At 36.9% G+C, this 15,287-nt stretch overlaps 1 long non-coding RNA gene across 1 annotated transcript in view; it reads left to right on the forward strand.

Moving 5' to 3' along the window:
- The window catches only part of LOC111092422, a 73,740-nt gene that overhangs the window by 20,484 nt on the left and 37,969 nt on the right, over positions 1-15,287 (forward strand). Inside the window, exons 2-3 of the long non-coding RNA XR_005378237.1 lie at positions 12,245-12,358; positions 14,209-14,338. This is a non-coding gene — a long non-coding RNA (uncharacterized LOC111092422). The remainder of the gene's footprint in view (positions 1-12,244; positions 12,359-14,208; positions 14,339-15,287) is intronic.

The raw sequence follows: 15,287 nt of genomic DNA on the forward strand, positions 1-15,287 counted from the left end.
CTAGGAAAAAATAAAATTTTACCAGTTGGAAAAGAGAAAGGCAAATATAAGGAAGAACTTACTGAGAAAATGCAAGATTGTATATAATCTGTTGTGTAACCATAGTCTAACTGTAAATTTTTAGCTAGTATAGGCTCCTTTGGAACATTTCAAAATGTGTCTGGAACATTTCACTTCATTTCCCTCCTGTTTTGCTACTAATCTGTAGTTCTATAAATCTACTTTTTGCAATTTTGATTAATAATTTTATGAACGAAAGTTTAAAAAGCCATCCTTTATACCCTTGAAGGTCACGGCTCAGGGACATAGAATTACTAAAAGAAAGATTTAGTTATAAGATTATAGAATGGTTTTTTGCCCCCAACCCTAGTTTAGTACTATACCAACAGAGCTCCAGTGGAATAACAGTGAATTGCAATTGTTAGGAGTAGTACTTAGGAAAGTCCAATGTCAACAGGGGAAACAAAAACAAGAACATTAGATGAATTTGAAGTCTCTGGCACCTACAGCTACAATAAACATTAGACACAAGCCACTCCTACCCAGATTAACACAAACTTCACACTAAAGGATTATTTAGTGTACTTCCTGTTCTCTAATACATAATGTCAGGCTTTCAGCAAAAATGACAAGGCATGCCACAAGGCAAGAAAAAACTGTCTGAAGGGACAAAGAAAGTATCAGAATTAGACTCAGATATGGCAGAGACGTTGGAATTATCATCCTGGAAATTTAAAATAAATATGATTAACATGCTAAAGGCTCTAATGGAAAAAGTAGGCAGGATGTAAGAACAAATGAGTAATGTAAGCAAAGAGATGGAAACTCTAAGAATCAAGAGGAAATGTGAGAAATCAAAACCAGAGTGCCTTTCATGGGCTCATCAGTGGACTGGTCATGGCTGAGAACAGAAGTAGTGAGCTTAAAGATAGATCAAGAAAAACTCCCCAAGGGCAGCCGGGTGGCTCAGGGGTTTAGTGGGGCCTTCAGCCCAGGGCGTGATCCTGGAGGTCCCTGCATGGGGCCTGCTTCTCCCTCTGCCTATGTCTCTGCCTCTGTGTGTGTGTATGTGTGTGTGTGTGTATGTGTGTTTGTCTCATGAATAAATAAATAAAATCTAAACAAAAAAAGAAAAACTCCCCAAACCATCAAGAAGGTGAAAGGTAGATAATGAAAAAAGGTTTTCAAATCATGTATCTGATAAGGGACGTGTATTTAGTAAGGAGTCTGACTCCTAGTTAAAAACCTATGGGTGATTTTTCAGATCTGAGCATGGACCATAACAAATGATTTATCAGGCAGGCCTCATGGTGTAAATCTGTACGCTGCACACCAGCCTTGGTGTAAATCTGTGCACTGCACACCTGGCTGCACGGCCAGTACATTACAGTTTCTGAAGGGAATTGTACTAAGGGACTCAAGCCTCTCTGGCTTGTTGAGATCATGCTCTTTGCATATTTATGTTCCTAGCCCCACTGCTTTCATTTTTAGTTCATTTTATCTGAGGCTTTGGACAGATCTGCCCAAACACATCTGCTGAGAACCCCTTACACAGGGGAGAGGAGAGCACCTTGAACACACTTTTCCCTACTCTAAGAGGTACCCAGTATTTTCACGCTCCTAGTGCTTCCCTCTCTCCCTTTCTCCTTCCCCACAGTCCATGATACTGCCAGAGAGTTTTGTTTGGGTCTCCTCAACCTTGTCTCAAGGTCTACATCCATGCTGAACCATCTGACCCTCAACTGGCACGCTGGACTATGGGGGAAAATGGGAAAAGAGAGTGCTTTCTCTGATTTTAGTCTCTTGTTTATACCACCTCGGTAAGTAATTAAAGGCTTAACTCTTTCATTTTTGGCTTGTTGCTTTAAATAGCTATTCTGACACCTGGTAGCCATGTTCTCTCTCCCAGCTTAGTTGCACTCCTGACAGCTAAAATGTATTTTAAAAATTTTAAACTCAATAATAAAAGATAATCCAATTAAAAATGGGTAAAAGATCTAAACAAATATTTCTCTAAAGATATACAGATGGACAAAAAAAAAAAAACCACATGAACAGATACTCAGCATCACTACATATCAGAGAAATGCACAAGAAAAGAGATAACACTTTGTATCCATTAAGATGACTGCAACCAAAAAATGGTTAATAATGTGTTGGCAAGGGTATAGAGAAGTTGGAACCCTCATACAGTGCCAGGGTGAATGTAATATGGTGCAGCTGCTTTGAAAAACAATCTGGTAATTCCTGAAAAGGTTAAAAGAGAGTAACCATATGATCTAGGAATTCTACTCCTAGCTATATGTGCAAAAGAGGCTAAATGAAATGCAATGAAAGAGAAATGAAAACATGTGCCCTTTTAAGAACATGTACACAAATGATCATAGCAGCTTTATTCATAATAGCCAAAAGGTGGGAATAGCTCAATGTTTATCAACTGATGAATGGATAAATAAAAGTGGTATATCCATACAATGGAATATTATGCAGCAATAAAAAGAAATTAAGTACCTGTACTAGCTTAAAAACATTATGTTAAGTGAAAGAGACAGTAAGGACCACATATTGTGATTTTATTTATAGGAAATATCAGGAATAGACAAAAATACATAGACTGAAAGTAGGCTAGTGGTTGTCTATACCTGGAGGGGTGACAGAGGAATTGAAGAATGATGTTTAAGGCATGTAGGGTCTCATTTAGGGGTAATGAAAATAGTCAAAAACTGTCAGGATGAATGTATAACTCTGTGAATGTACCAAAAGCCTTTGAATTTTATACTTTAAAAGGGTAAATTGTAAGTTATGTCAATTATATCTCAATAGAGCTATAAAAAGATAAAAGTGTTAAACATTATATCCAATTTCAGAATGAACAAAGCTGAAATTAATTAGAAATGTATTACCCATATCTCTATTCAGTTTAAAATCCATTTAATAGTTTTAAAATATTTTTTGTACACAGGTATATTTCTAGTTTTCAGGATAATATTTGACATATAGTGATATTCAATAAATATTTATTTAATTAATCAAAAGTTACATAAGTGTAGGGCGCCTGGGTGGTTCAGTTGGTTAAGCATTTGATTTTGGCTCAGTTTGTGATCTCGGGGTCCAGGGATGAGCCCTGTGTCCAGATCCTTGCTCAGCAGGAAGTCTGCTTGTCCCTTTGCCCCTCACCCTGCTCATGCTGTCTCTCTCTCAAATAAATAAATAAAATCTTTTTTAAAAAGGTTACATAAGTGTAATTAGAATACCAGGAGAAGAAAGTGAGACTAGAAAAGAGGAAATATATATAGCAATAATGTCCTGAACTTTCCAAAATGAATGACAGACCTAGGTCCAGGGAGTTCATAGAACACCAAACAGGATAAATACCAAAAACAAAAAACAAAAAATAAAACCCCACCTAGGTTATTGTATCCAAACTGTAGAAAATAAAACACAGCTAGAGGGTGGAAAGATTAGAATTACAGCACACTTCTTATCAGAAACCATGCAAACAAGAAGAAAATGGGGTAAAATATTTAACGTTTGAAGGAAAAAAATAACGACCTAAAGTTGTTACATTTTGAAAGTGAAGGAAACATAAATACTTTCTCAGATAAATAAAAACTGAGAGAATTCAACACAAGTAAATATGCGCTTTAAGAAATATTAAAATAAGTTATTTAAGGAGGAGGCAAATAATATAGATCATTTTATGGGTTGAATTGTATTTACCCACCTCCCAAAAAATGTTGAAGTCCTAATGCTCATTACCACAGAAAGTGACCTTATTTGAAAATGAATGTAATCAAGCAAAAATGATATCATCATTGTGTAAACCCATATTAAAGAGGGGAGGGAGATTTGGAACACAGAGGCAAACATGCCTAAAGAGAAGACAACGTAGAGACACAGACAGAATGTCATCTACAAGCTGAGGAATGCCTGGAGCTACCAGAAGCTGGGAGAGAGGGTGGAACAGAATCATACCCCAAGCCTCCTCCACCACTGACTTGGTTGACTTAGATGATGAGACTGTAGACTCAGCTGATGCTGAAATAATTCAGATTTGGGGGATAAGAGGATAGATTGAACAGCTGCCATTTTGATTTTGGACTTAGGGCCCTTGAAACTGTGAGACTAATTTCTGTTAAATCCACCTAATATGGAGTACTTTGTTATGACCACACAGGACACCAGTACAGATTATAGTAAGTGGGGTGCTGTTGTGACAAATATCTAAAAATATGGAAGTGGCTTTGAAATTTGGTAGCATCTAGAGTCTGGAAGAATGTTGAGGAGTTTGATAGAAAAAGCCAAGGTTACCCTGAAGAGACTGTTGTAGAAGCCTGAATGTTCAACATGCTTCTGGTGTGATCTCAGATTAAAATGGGGGACATGTTATTCATAATTGAAGAAAAGGCAATCCTTAAGAAGTGGCAGAGAACTTGCCTGAATTGTATTCTGTTGGACAGTAAGTAGAATTTGATGAACTCAAATATGTAATTGAGGCTGTTTCTGGGAAGGTGTTGAAGACATAGTCTGATTTCTCCTTGCTGCTTATAGTAAAATGAAAGAAGAAGGAATTACTAACCAGAATTTAAAGAGGTGGAGTGACCATATCAGCAGAAACACTTCCAGCTTGGACTGAGGGAGACAGAGCTTAGACAAAATGAAGGAAGACTTTCAGATTTCTAGGATTCTATAAACAGGAAACAGGTGAATAGAGCAATTCAGCTATGAGCATGTGTTACTCTTCAAAAGAAAAAAAAAAAAACAGAAGAATTACCTCATGGGAAGTTCAGAGGTCAATAGATCTGTCATTGACATTAGGGCTCTGAAGCCTCCTCTGTTCCTAAAGTCAGAGCCACATCATGAGTTCCAAAGGGTGGGGTTACTTCCCAGGCAGAAAAGGATGAACCACCACCCAGGGCTGCCACCTAGTAGGCCCAGAAGACAAAGCATTGAACCAAAGAAGATTAGTCTCAAGCCTGAAATCTAATGGAATTTGCCCTGCTAATTTTCTGACTTGCTTAGGACCCATGACCTCTTTTTCCTTCCTATTTCTTCATCTTAGAATGGGAATGTCTATCTTATGCCTCACCAAAGTATTTTTGAAGCAAGTAACTTGTCTGGTTTCACAGGTTCACAGGTGAAGAGGAATTTTTCCCCCTAGAATGAATCACACCCCAAACTCTAGCATTAATGATTTGAGTGATTTAGATGATGGGATTTTAGAGATAGAGTTGATACTAAAGTGATAAAGATTTTGGGGATGTTGGAATCAAAACATTTTGCAAGAGGAGGACACAAATTTAGGAGGCTTGAAGACAAACTATTAGGAAATGAATTGTGTGCCCCACACAGTGAGACATTTAAGTCCTAACTTCAGCACCTGAGAATGTCACTTGATTTGGAAAGAGAATCTGTTCAGGGATAATCAAATTCAAATAAAGTCATTAATCCAATATGAATGATGTCCTTACAAAGAGGGGAAATTTGGACACAGAGTTAGACACTTAGGGGGACAGAGAATACCATGTACAAGCCAAAGAATGCATGAGAATATCAAAAGCTATGAGAGGAGCATGGGACTGATTCTCCCTCAGAGCCTTTGGGGGAAACGAATTTTGCTGACACTTTGATTTCAAACTTCTGGCCTCAGAATCAAGAGACAATAAATTTCTGTTGTATAAGCCACCCATTTTGTGGTAATTTTATGGACTTCCCAGAAATTTGGTTCTACATAAAGGACTGGCAATATCAATAACCAACCACTTTAAATGTGAATGCTCTAAGTATAGCAATTAAAAACCAAAACTTGTCAGAGGAGATTTAAAAAAAAAAAAAAAAAACACTGCACAACTATATTGTCTATAAAAAAAAAACTTACTTTAAACATAAGGATTCAAACAGATTGAAAGTAAAGGGATAGAGAAAGATATGCCAGCTAACTCTAATCAAAACAAAGCTGGTGGCTATATTAATTTTGGACAAAGCAAACTTCAGAACAAGGAAGATTATCAGTGATAAATAAAGGGATTACATAATGATTGATAAAGTGTCAATTCTGCAAGAATATATAACAATCCTAAACATGTATGCACCTAATATCAGAGTGTCAAACTACTTGAGGCAAAACCTGCTAGATCTGCAAGGAGGAATAGATGAATCCACTATCACTTGGGGGACCTTGGGGCCCACCAAGTCACCCCTATATTGACATTACCATCTGTTTGCCAAGTATTCTTTTTGTGACTGCTCTCAATCCACAAAAAAACATGGATTATATGCATTAGGACACATAATACTATGACAAATTGAACATGCAACATATATTCATAATATCTAGGTATCTTTCTCAATAGATCATCACTTCATTTAATAATTACACAGTGATCTTTGGTTTTCTCCTGTATGTTTCCTCTCAAAAGGTATCCTCTATACAGTGTGGTTTAAGATCATCAAGACACCATCATATAGGTGGACTCCCAACTGAATGCTTCTTTAATTCCCTGGAGCACATCCTGGGACCTTTAGATTGAAACCAAAGCTGATTTCTGCAGGCTAATATCTATACCCTTATGGGGCACCTGTAAATCTACCTCAGGCAAAGTATTATTCTCTTGTTCTAGCCTTTCCTTTTCACCTTTATTCATTTTTCAGCCCCTTTTAGATCAGCAAGTACTTTTTCTTCAGTTCATCATTGGCTTTCATTCAAATCCTCCTTCCATTCCCAGAGTACAACTGTAAGGTTCAGCAGAGGATTAACCTATACAGGTGGCAGTAATGAGTCCTGCCAATGCCCTTTGTCTATTTCAGTCAAATAAAGTAAGACCGGATAAGCACAAGCATATGACTGTCTCATCCCCTGGGTAGAAAATCAGAAACAGATCCCGCTTAGGCAGTTGAGAAGAAATGACAGCCCAACATCCCCTTAGGAAATTGTACAATGACATTCAGGTATATTGTCATGGTGGCATGTTAAGCAATTGATCTTTTTCCTAAAACTTAAATAAGTCCAACTCCTGGCACTACAGAATCAGGTAGAGATAAAGAACAAAAAATTAGAAGTACAGAAAAAGTTTATGTAGGTTCCCATGTTCGATCCCTCTTCCTTATCTTCTCTGTAATTTCTCAACAATCTGTCCAATGGAAAATTCCCTTTACTTTCACGCGTATTAAATTCTGATACACATTTGTTCAACCATAGAGGCCATCATTTCAGCTCATTATCACCTTCACTTTTGTAAGCATATGTTTCTACCACTCATTCCAATGTTCAGTAAGCTCACGACTTTGTAGAGGTGAATTTTCTTGCATATGATGATTTTGAGTCCATATTGCTGTATACCTGCAAAAACAAAAAAAAATGGTTCTTTGATTAGGTGATATGTAAGCAAGGAGTCCAAACTGAAATAATATTTTCTGTTCTATCCTCTTTGGTGTCAGGGGATTTGCTTCAGCTATCAGATATACAAGCTCAGAATGCATATCTATCCCAGTGAAGACTCATTGGTATCCACCACAGAGCCATGAATTACCTGACATCTATGAGTCCTCCCAGAGCACTTTGGTATGAGGCCCATGGCTCTATTTAGTCTCTGATGTTCCTGTTGACAGAACAATTTTTAGTTACCTTTCAAGTTTCTGAGTGAAATGGTTAGATACAGCTTTTTCCTGACCATTGTTGCACTGCTTGAATGTCTACAGCCAGTGATCTCCTTACCCAAAAGTCCACCCTCTAAGTGCAAGTGGGCATTCATTTTTGGGTTCAAGTCATCTTAGAAATTGGAAGGCGATTTCTGATGGGTATCATGTCCCACTTTGGTTCCCCCCTTTAAGTCTATGTTTTCCGTAAGAGCACCCCAGAAGGTGTTCCTTTAATTTTCCAGTCATCTGGAGGATTTGTTTCCAAATCACATTACAAGGCCATTAATCCTAATCCAAAAATCTTGGCTGTTGCCACAGGGTGGCAGTAACAGACTTTTGCCAGAAGCTACAGTCAACACACCTGCAAGCAGCAGAAATTTCCACAATCATCACCACCTTGTACAGTCCTCTTATCATTTACAGTTAGCCTTCAGGATCTAGCAGCTTTTTGTAGGACATATTGAACTATAACATAAGAAATTTACGAGGGATGCCTGGGTGCTTCAGCGGTTGTGCGTCTGCCTTTGGCCAGGGTATGATCCCAGGGTCCTGGGATCAAGTCCCACATATGGCTCCCCATGGGGAGCCTGCTTCTCCCTCTGCCTATGTCTCTGTCTCTTTCCTGTGTCTTTCATGAAAAAGAAATAAATCTTTAAAAAAATTTATGAGCACTAATATCATTGTTTATCACAGATCTATAATTAAAGCCAAAACCACTCTCCAGTGCATCTCATATGGTTTTAAATTAACTACTTGAGTGGACTCGGGTAATTCTAAAGGTGTCCTATCTAGCATTCATAATTAAAATGGGAGGAAAAGCAAACTGGCACAACATCCCTTTTCCAATGATTTGGATAAGAGAAGAGCCCATTCAGACACCACATCCTTTGCAAGATACATTCTGGTAAAAATAAGGCAGTAACCATGCACAATTTGTATCCATAAGTCCCCATTTTGAGCCGTATTTTCGCTTGCTAGCTGTATACTTACACATCACTACATTTCCCTAATGTAATTACAGTGCCTATGAATACTGCATTAGCACATCTAGGTACCAGTGTTTCGCAATCCCAATAAAGTTTCTTCATCACTAGTGGTCTCTTGACCCAGATCAATGCAAATGGCTGTGGGTCCCCTACTGTTTTGTTTTGTTTTTTTCTAAGAGACTTGGGCTTTCCCATTACAATCATGATTGTCTCTTACTTTGCACTTTTAAATTGTCATAGGCTCTGAAGATTAGCCTTGATCATTAGCCTTGGAATTTTCCATTTACTCTCCAAGAGAGGAGGTGGGCAATTCCCCTTCCCAGGGCATGTATGACACACTCTTGCCATTGTATAGCTTAACCCAGTGGGAGTTGGCCCCTCTAACCACTTCTCTGTGAAAGCTGCAAGCCAGGTTAGGATCCTGAGTACAACTTCCTATGATGTCACCTCTAATTCCCCAAAATCAATTTCCATTTCAATAACAATTCCCAGAAGAGCTGCAAAACAGATCGAAAAAGTAGTTTAACTCTGTAATTGACCGAATTCCAATCAAAGCAAATATCTTTCCAAACTCCTCTTGGATACTCCATAGCTCCCCTTTACAGACAGTCACAGGCCTGAAATGGTGGCACTAGCAGCTGCAGTGTGCTCTTGGTCATTTTACCTAGGATAGATGAGAGCAGCAAGGCTCCTGTTCTTGGCTGACTCCTCAGTTTGAATCTCTTTTGACTTCCTCCTTGCCCTGAACTCATAAATGCTTTGCTGCCTATTGGTGAAAGGAGTAATTCTGTGAACACAGCCTAGAATGGGCAGGGAGAAATCACGTAGAAACAATGTTTTCATCTCCTTCACCACCCATATCTCATCTTTCCTTCTCCTAAACAATACCTTAGCCTTTATTATCTAAATTGGGGGGTTCATTTTAAATGTTCCATCTGGGTCACTAAACTGTATGGTATGCAGCTAACAGTACAGCATTCCCCAGTTTGGGTATCTTGAGAAGAATTCACCACTGAACTCTACAGGGTACACTCACACAAGCCTTTTATTGAACAATAAAGGGACCAAAAGGGGATTAAGAGATACAAATTTTCAGGTGCAAAATAAATAACTCATGGAGATTAAAAAGCACAGTATAGGAAATATAGTAAATTAAGATTGTAATTAACGTTGTTTGGTGACAGATGGTGACTACACTTACCATGGTAAACACTGAGTAATGTACAAAATTGTTGAATAATTATGTTGTACACCTAAAACTAATATAACACTATATGTAATTATGCTTCAATAAAAAATAAAATAAAAGTAAAGGATGCAGAGCAGCATGAGAAAGAGAATGCAAGCAAGCATCAGGGAAGCCCCAGAGACATCACAAGGCCCAAACTCCCCAGGGCCCTTTCTCTGAACACCAGGGACTGACTGAAACTCTTGCCTGAACCAGGAGATCTGTGCAAGGAATCTTAGGCAGAAACCCCACGAAAAAGCCTTCAGTGGCTTCTTAAGTAGTCGAGCCAAGTTATCAAACTGGTTAGGCCAGTTGCAATAATTGGCCCATAGTAAAGAATTGACCCTCCAGGTCACTTGGGAATTTTGGGTCTTAAGCAGCACAAATAAATACCACTGCCACTATTTTGGCCAAAAGTAAGACCAGACATCCAGGGGTTCCCAGATATAAAGATCGAGCAATTCCAGTCTAAAAGTATATCAGCTCTCTCTCCACATACCACCTCACCAGAAAACTTAAAACATTTTTTTTGCCTGCATTATTATTTAACTATTACACTATTGTTAAATATTAAATAAAAACTGCTTAAGTCTTGTGTATGTATGTTTTATCTCTTCAGCTATATCATAAGCTTTTTGATGAATGAGTCCATTTATTAAAGTTGCTAAATTAACATTTATTGAACAAAAGTATGACAGTGATATAATGAATACACAAAGAGAATTGATATTGAGATGAATTAGAAATAGAATACTACTAACCCGAGGCACTAAAAGAGACTCTGTAATCATCACGAGAGAGATGTCAATAGCAGTTCCTGTCTGGGGAAATATCTCAAAACTTCTATTTGGGTTTCATATCACTGAAATATACCTGTTTGAGGAATCCAAATTGCTAGTCAATATAATACTCTGGGTTCTATGCTGCTCAACAGAACAAGAATGAATAATAAAATAAGAGGAAAGGAGAAAAAACAAAATTTTTGTTATGAACAACTTGATTTTATTTTTTCCTTTCTTTTATCTTCTTTTTTTTTTTAAAGAAAATTCTGGAGAATCACATATGAAAAGCTTCTGAGATACTGACAATTTTGTTTTACTTGTGTGATAGTTACACAGTTATTTATTTTACTTTTTCATTGTACTGGACATTTATGCTTTATTCACTTTTTGAATGTGTGTTATATTTCACAAATTTGAACACAGAATTTTAAAATCTATGAGAATTGACAAATTATTGAGAATAAAACACTTCATAAAATCAATAAACTAAAATAAATAAAGAACCTATATAACAGCACTAATAAATCAAGAGATATAATTAAAAGAAATAAGGTGAATCCTAATTTTATAAGAAAATGGTCCAAGGATTGTGAGGGGGTATTGGCAATTTCAGTAAATGTGGTAGCAAAAGTATAAAATCATATAAAAATGCCCTTTTTGAGAAAGAAATGATGTGATTGTTTAAACCAGAGTTTCCTCTGGATGCTGGCATTCATTCTCTATTGTGAATTATATTTATTTGTACGTGTGACATGACTGATTCTCCCTGTGAGATTTTTTACTGTTTAGGGACAACGATTCCACCGAATTCATTTTCAGTGCTCCTACCACACCTAGCTGTGTATTTTGACCATTAAAGTATTGTATAAATAAATAATAAGGTTTTTTTGTGCTAGCATTCAACTATTCATTTATTCAAAATAAGCACCTATGATATAAAATAAGAATAATAGAGGAACTTGGATTTTTTTTCTATCCACATATTCAAAATAGTTAACTAATAAACACAATATGTTACATTACTCTCATTTTGGGGAATTAGAGCAAGACTAGATTCCGTTTGGACTTTATGCTTCCCAAATTAATTACATAAAGTGGAAAATAAAGAGTGCTACTATTTGGCTGAACATAGAATAATTCAAATTGGACTTTCATAAGAGCATACACAATAGGGATGACACAATCCGACATTTTAAATAACCCTCAGACATTACCAAAGATCTCACATTTAACTTCACAACAACCGTTCAAGCCCATAGGAAGATGTTACCTTCATTTCATGGATAAGAAAGCAGATTTTAGCAATGCTATGATATTTCCTCATCCATGTGCCAGAAGCTGGTAAACCAAGCTGAATCCAGGCTTTGGAGTCCTCTGGGTGTGTTTTCCACTGTATGTCATGGTCATACACAGACTCAGAACAGCATGAGAAAGAAACACTAATCTACAGGTAAGTATTCTGTTTCAAAGTGCAAAGCAGCTAATGCATTTAAATTAATGAACTATAAATCAAAAGTCAAATTATAGCTTAAAGACAAACAAAATGCAAGTGTAAGCAATTTACTTTCTTGTCACTAAAATTGTTATTTTTATTTTTTTCCTTCTCTTAGGTGGCTAATTCACAGCTGAGTTAATCAAAGATTTTAGAATTATTATTTTAGGAACTTCTGTCAATTCAAAATGTACTAAGGATCTATAGTTACAGTTTCTCAATGTGCCACATGGTGAGTGCCAAGCACTATGTTAAGCATTCTATAAACATAATTTTCTTCTTTTTTAAGATTTTTATTTTTTAAATTTATTCATTCATGAGAGACAGAGAAAGAGGCAGAGACATAGGCAGAGGGAGAAGCAGGCTCTCACAGCAGGGAGCCCAATGCAGGACTTGACCCCAGGACCCCAGGATCATGACCTAAGCCAAAGGCCACTGAGCCACCCAGGCACCCTAAACATAATTTTCTTTAATTGTCATAATGAACTTATGATGAGGTAAATATTATTACTTCTCTATTACAGACTTAACACTTACCTAAAACACATGGCTAAGATTTGTGTTAACCTACACTACAAAGTTTGGGCCCCCAACCATTCTATTTGAGACCCCCATATGAAGGGAAAGAATCTGGAAAGAATCTTAGAAATTATAATATGTGGGACACATGAGCCAAAGGCAGATGCTCAACCACTGAGCCAACCAGGTGTCGCTCATCATTCCCATTTTTTAAATGATTAAGCTGTGTTTCAAATGGTTTGAGGGGACCACTGAAGGCTCCAAAACTAGTGAGAATCAACTGTTCTTATCTTCGCAGAGTTTTTCCTTATAGCGAGGAAAAATTTCCTTCTTGTTCCATCTTTTAGGGTCATAGAAGAAGTCTAAATTTCTGTGTAACAAATACATCTTTAAGGACAAGTAATGAGTCTAACCAAAAAAGGTAGAAATTCTCCTTCGGATGACTAAATACAATCAAACAATGAAAAGCATTAAGAGATTTGAGTAGACTTGTCTGTACAGTAGACCCATTCTCCCCAAGGCCATCCAATTCTCCTCTTCGGTGGCGCCATCCATATTAACAGTAGGTACCATAACTGAAAACTAACAGAATGCTTCACAACAACGAAAGAGGTACTTATTTTTCCCTGAGATTGTATATCTGAGAAGTGCGAGGCATAGAGTACATAGGAAATTCTCTAGTCACATAAGTAAAGGGTGGAACCTAGACTTGAATGCCATAAGTCTGACACCACCAGGCCACTCTAAAGTACTACATTCTGTAGACTACCAGTGAAAAAATTTCGGGCAACAACCACCAGAGACAGAGACAGAGAGAGAGAGAGAGAGAGAGGAGAAGGAAGAGAAGGGGGGGTGGAGAAAAAGTAAGAAGAAAGCCTTCACCAAAAACTCAATGCTATTTTTTTTCCTACTCTGGGCTATTTTCAGCACCTGGTGATAAGACGCAATAAACTACTACTATAAATACTACTATCATGATTAAATTACACTTAAAAAAATTAAAAAGTATCTTGAAAATGTACATTGAAAATCAACTATACAGATCTTTAAAATATACTTTACTTTGAGAATAGTGTTAGGTTCCAAGCAAAATTGAACAGAAGGTAGAAAGAGTTCTCACCTGCCACCCAGAGTCCTCTCCACTATCAATATTCTGCACCATAGTAGTATATTTGTTACTATTATGTACTGATAGTTGATAAACCTACATTGACACATCAGTATAACCCAAAGTCTGGTTTATATTAGGGTTCACACTTGGTGTGGAATATTATTTGGGTTTAACAAATTTAATGATACGCATCTACCACTACAATATCAGAAGAATGGTTTCACTGCCCTAAAAAATCCTTTATGTTCAGCCTATTCATTCCCACCCCCACCCCCCAACTGTTGGCAACCACTGATCTTCTCACAGTCTCCATATTTTTGCCTTTTTCAGAATGTCATATAGTTGGAATCCATACAATATGTAGCCTTTTCAACTTGGCTCCTTTCATTTAGTAATATGTAGTTAAAGTTCCTCTATGTCTTTTCATGACTTGATAGTTCATTCCCTTGCAGTGCTGGAATTCAACTGTCTGGATGTACCACAATTGATTTATCCATTTTCCTACCGAAGGACATTTTGGCTGCTACCAAGTACCGACAGCAAATCTGCTGTAAACACCTGCGTGCATGTTTTTGTGTAGACGTAAGTTGTCAGTTCATTTGGGTTAACACCAAGGAGGATGATCATTGGATTATATGGTTAAGAGTATGTTTCGTTTTGTAAGAAACTACCAAATTGACTTCCAAAATGGCTGTACCATTTTGTATTGCCACCAACAATGAATAAGAGCTGCTGTTGCTCCACATCCTCACCGGCATTTGCTGTCAGTGTTTTGGATTTTGGTCATTCTAACAGGTAGACAATAGTATCTCATTGGTGCTTTAATTTGCAATTCCCTAAGGACATAGGATATTGAACATCTTTTCATATGTTTATTTTTCAACTGTATACCTTCTTTGATAAAGTATCTTTTGCCCATTTTTTAATCAGGTAGTTCGTTTTCTTATTATTGAGTTTTCAGGGTTTTTAAAATACTTGGGTAACAGTCTTTTGTCAAACGTATCTTTTGCAAATATTTACTTCCAGTGTGTGGTTTCTCTTTTCATGCTGTTAATATTGTCTTTCCCAGGGCATAAGTTTTTAATTTTAATGATGTCCAGCTTAAAAATTATTTTGTCATGGATTGTGCCTTTGCTGTTGTATCTAAAAAGTCATTTCCCAAAAATAAAATAAATAAATAAAAATAAAAATAAAAATCATTTCCATAGCAAGCTCAGGTACATTTTCTCCTGCTATTTTCTATGAATTTTATAGTGTTGCATTTTATATTTAGCTATATTAAATATTATTTAATATTTATCCATTTTGAGTTAACTTTTGGGAAGTGTGTAAAGTCTGTGTCTAGATGCATTTTCTGTTTGTTTTGGCGTATGGATGTTCAGGTGTTGACAAAAGTATCTTTACTTCATCGCATTGCCTTTGCTCCCTTGTCAGAAAATTGACAATATTTATTGGGGTGTATTTCTGGGTCATCTGCCCTGTTCCACTGAACTATTTGTCTGTTCTTTTGCCAATAAACACAGTGTCTTGA

Source organism: Canis lupus, chromosome 25 (genome assembly GCF_011100685.1).
Source record: "Canis lupus familiaris isolate Mischka breed German Shepherd chromosome 25, alternate assembly UU_Cfam_GSD_1.0, whole genome shotgun sequence".
Classification (NCBI taxonomy): Eukaryota; Metazoa; Chordata; class Mammalia; order Carnivora; family Canidae; genus Canis; species Canis lupus.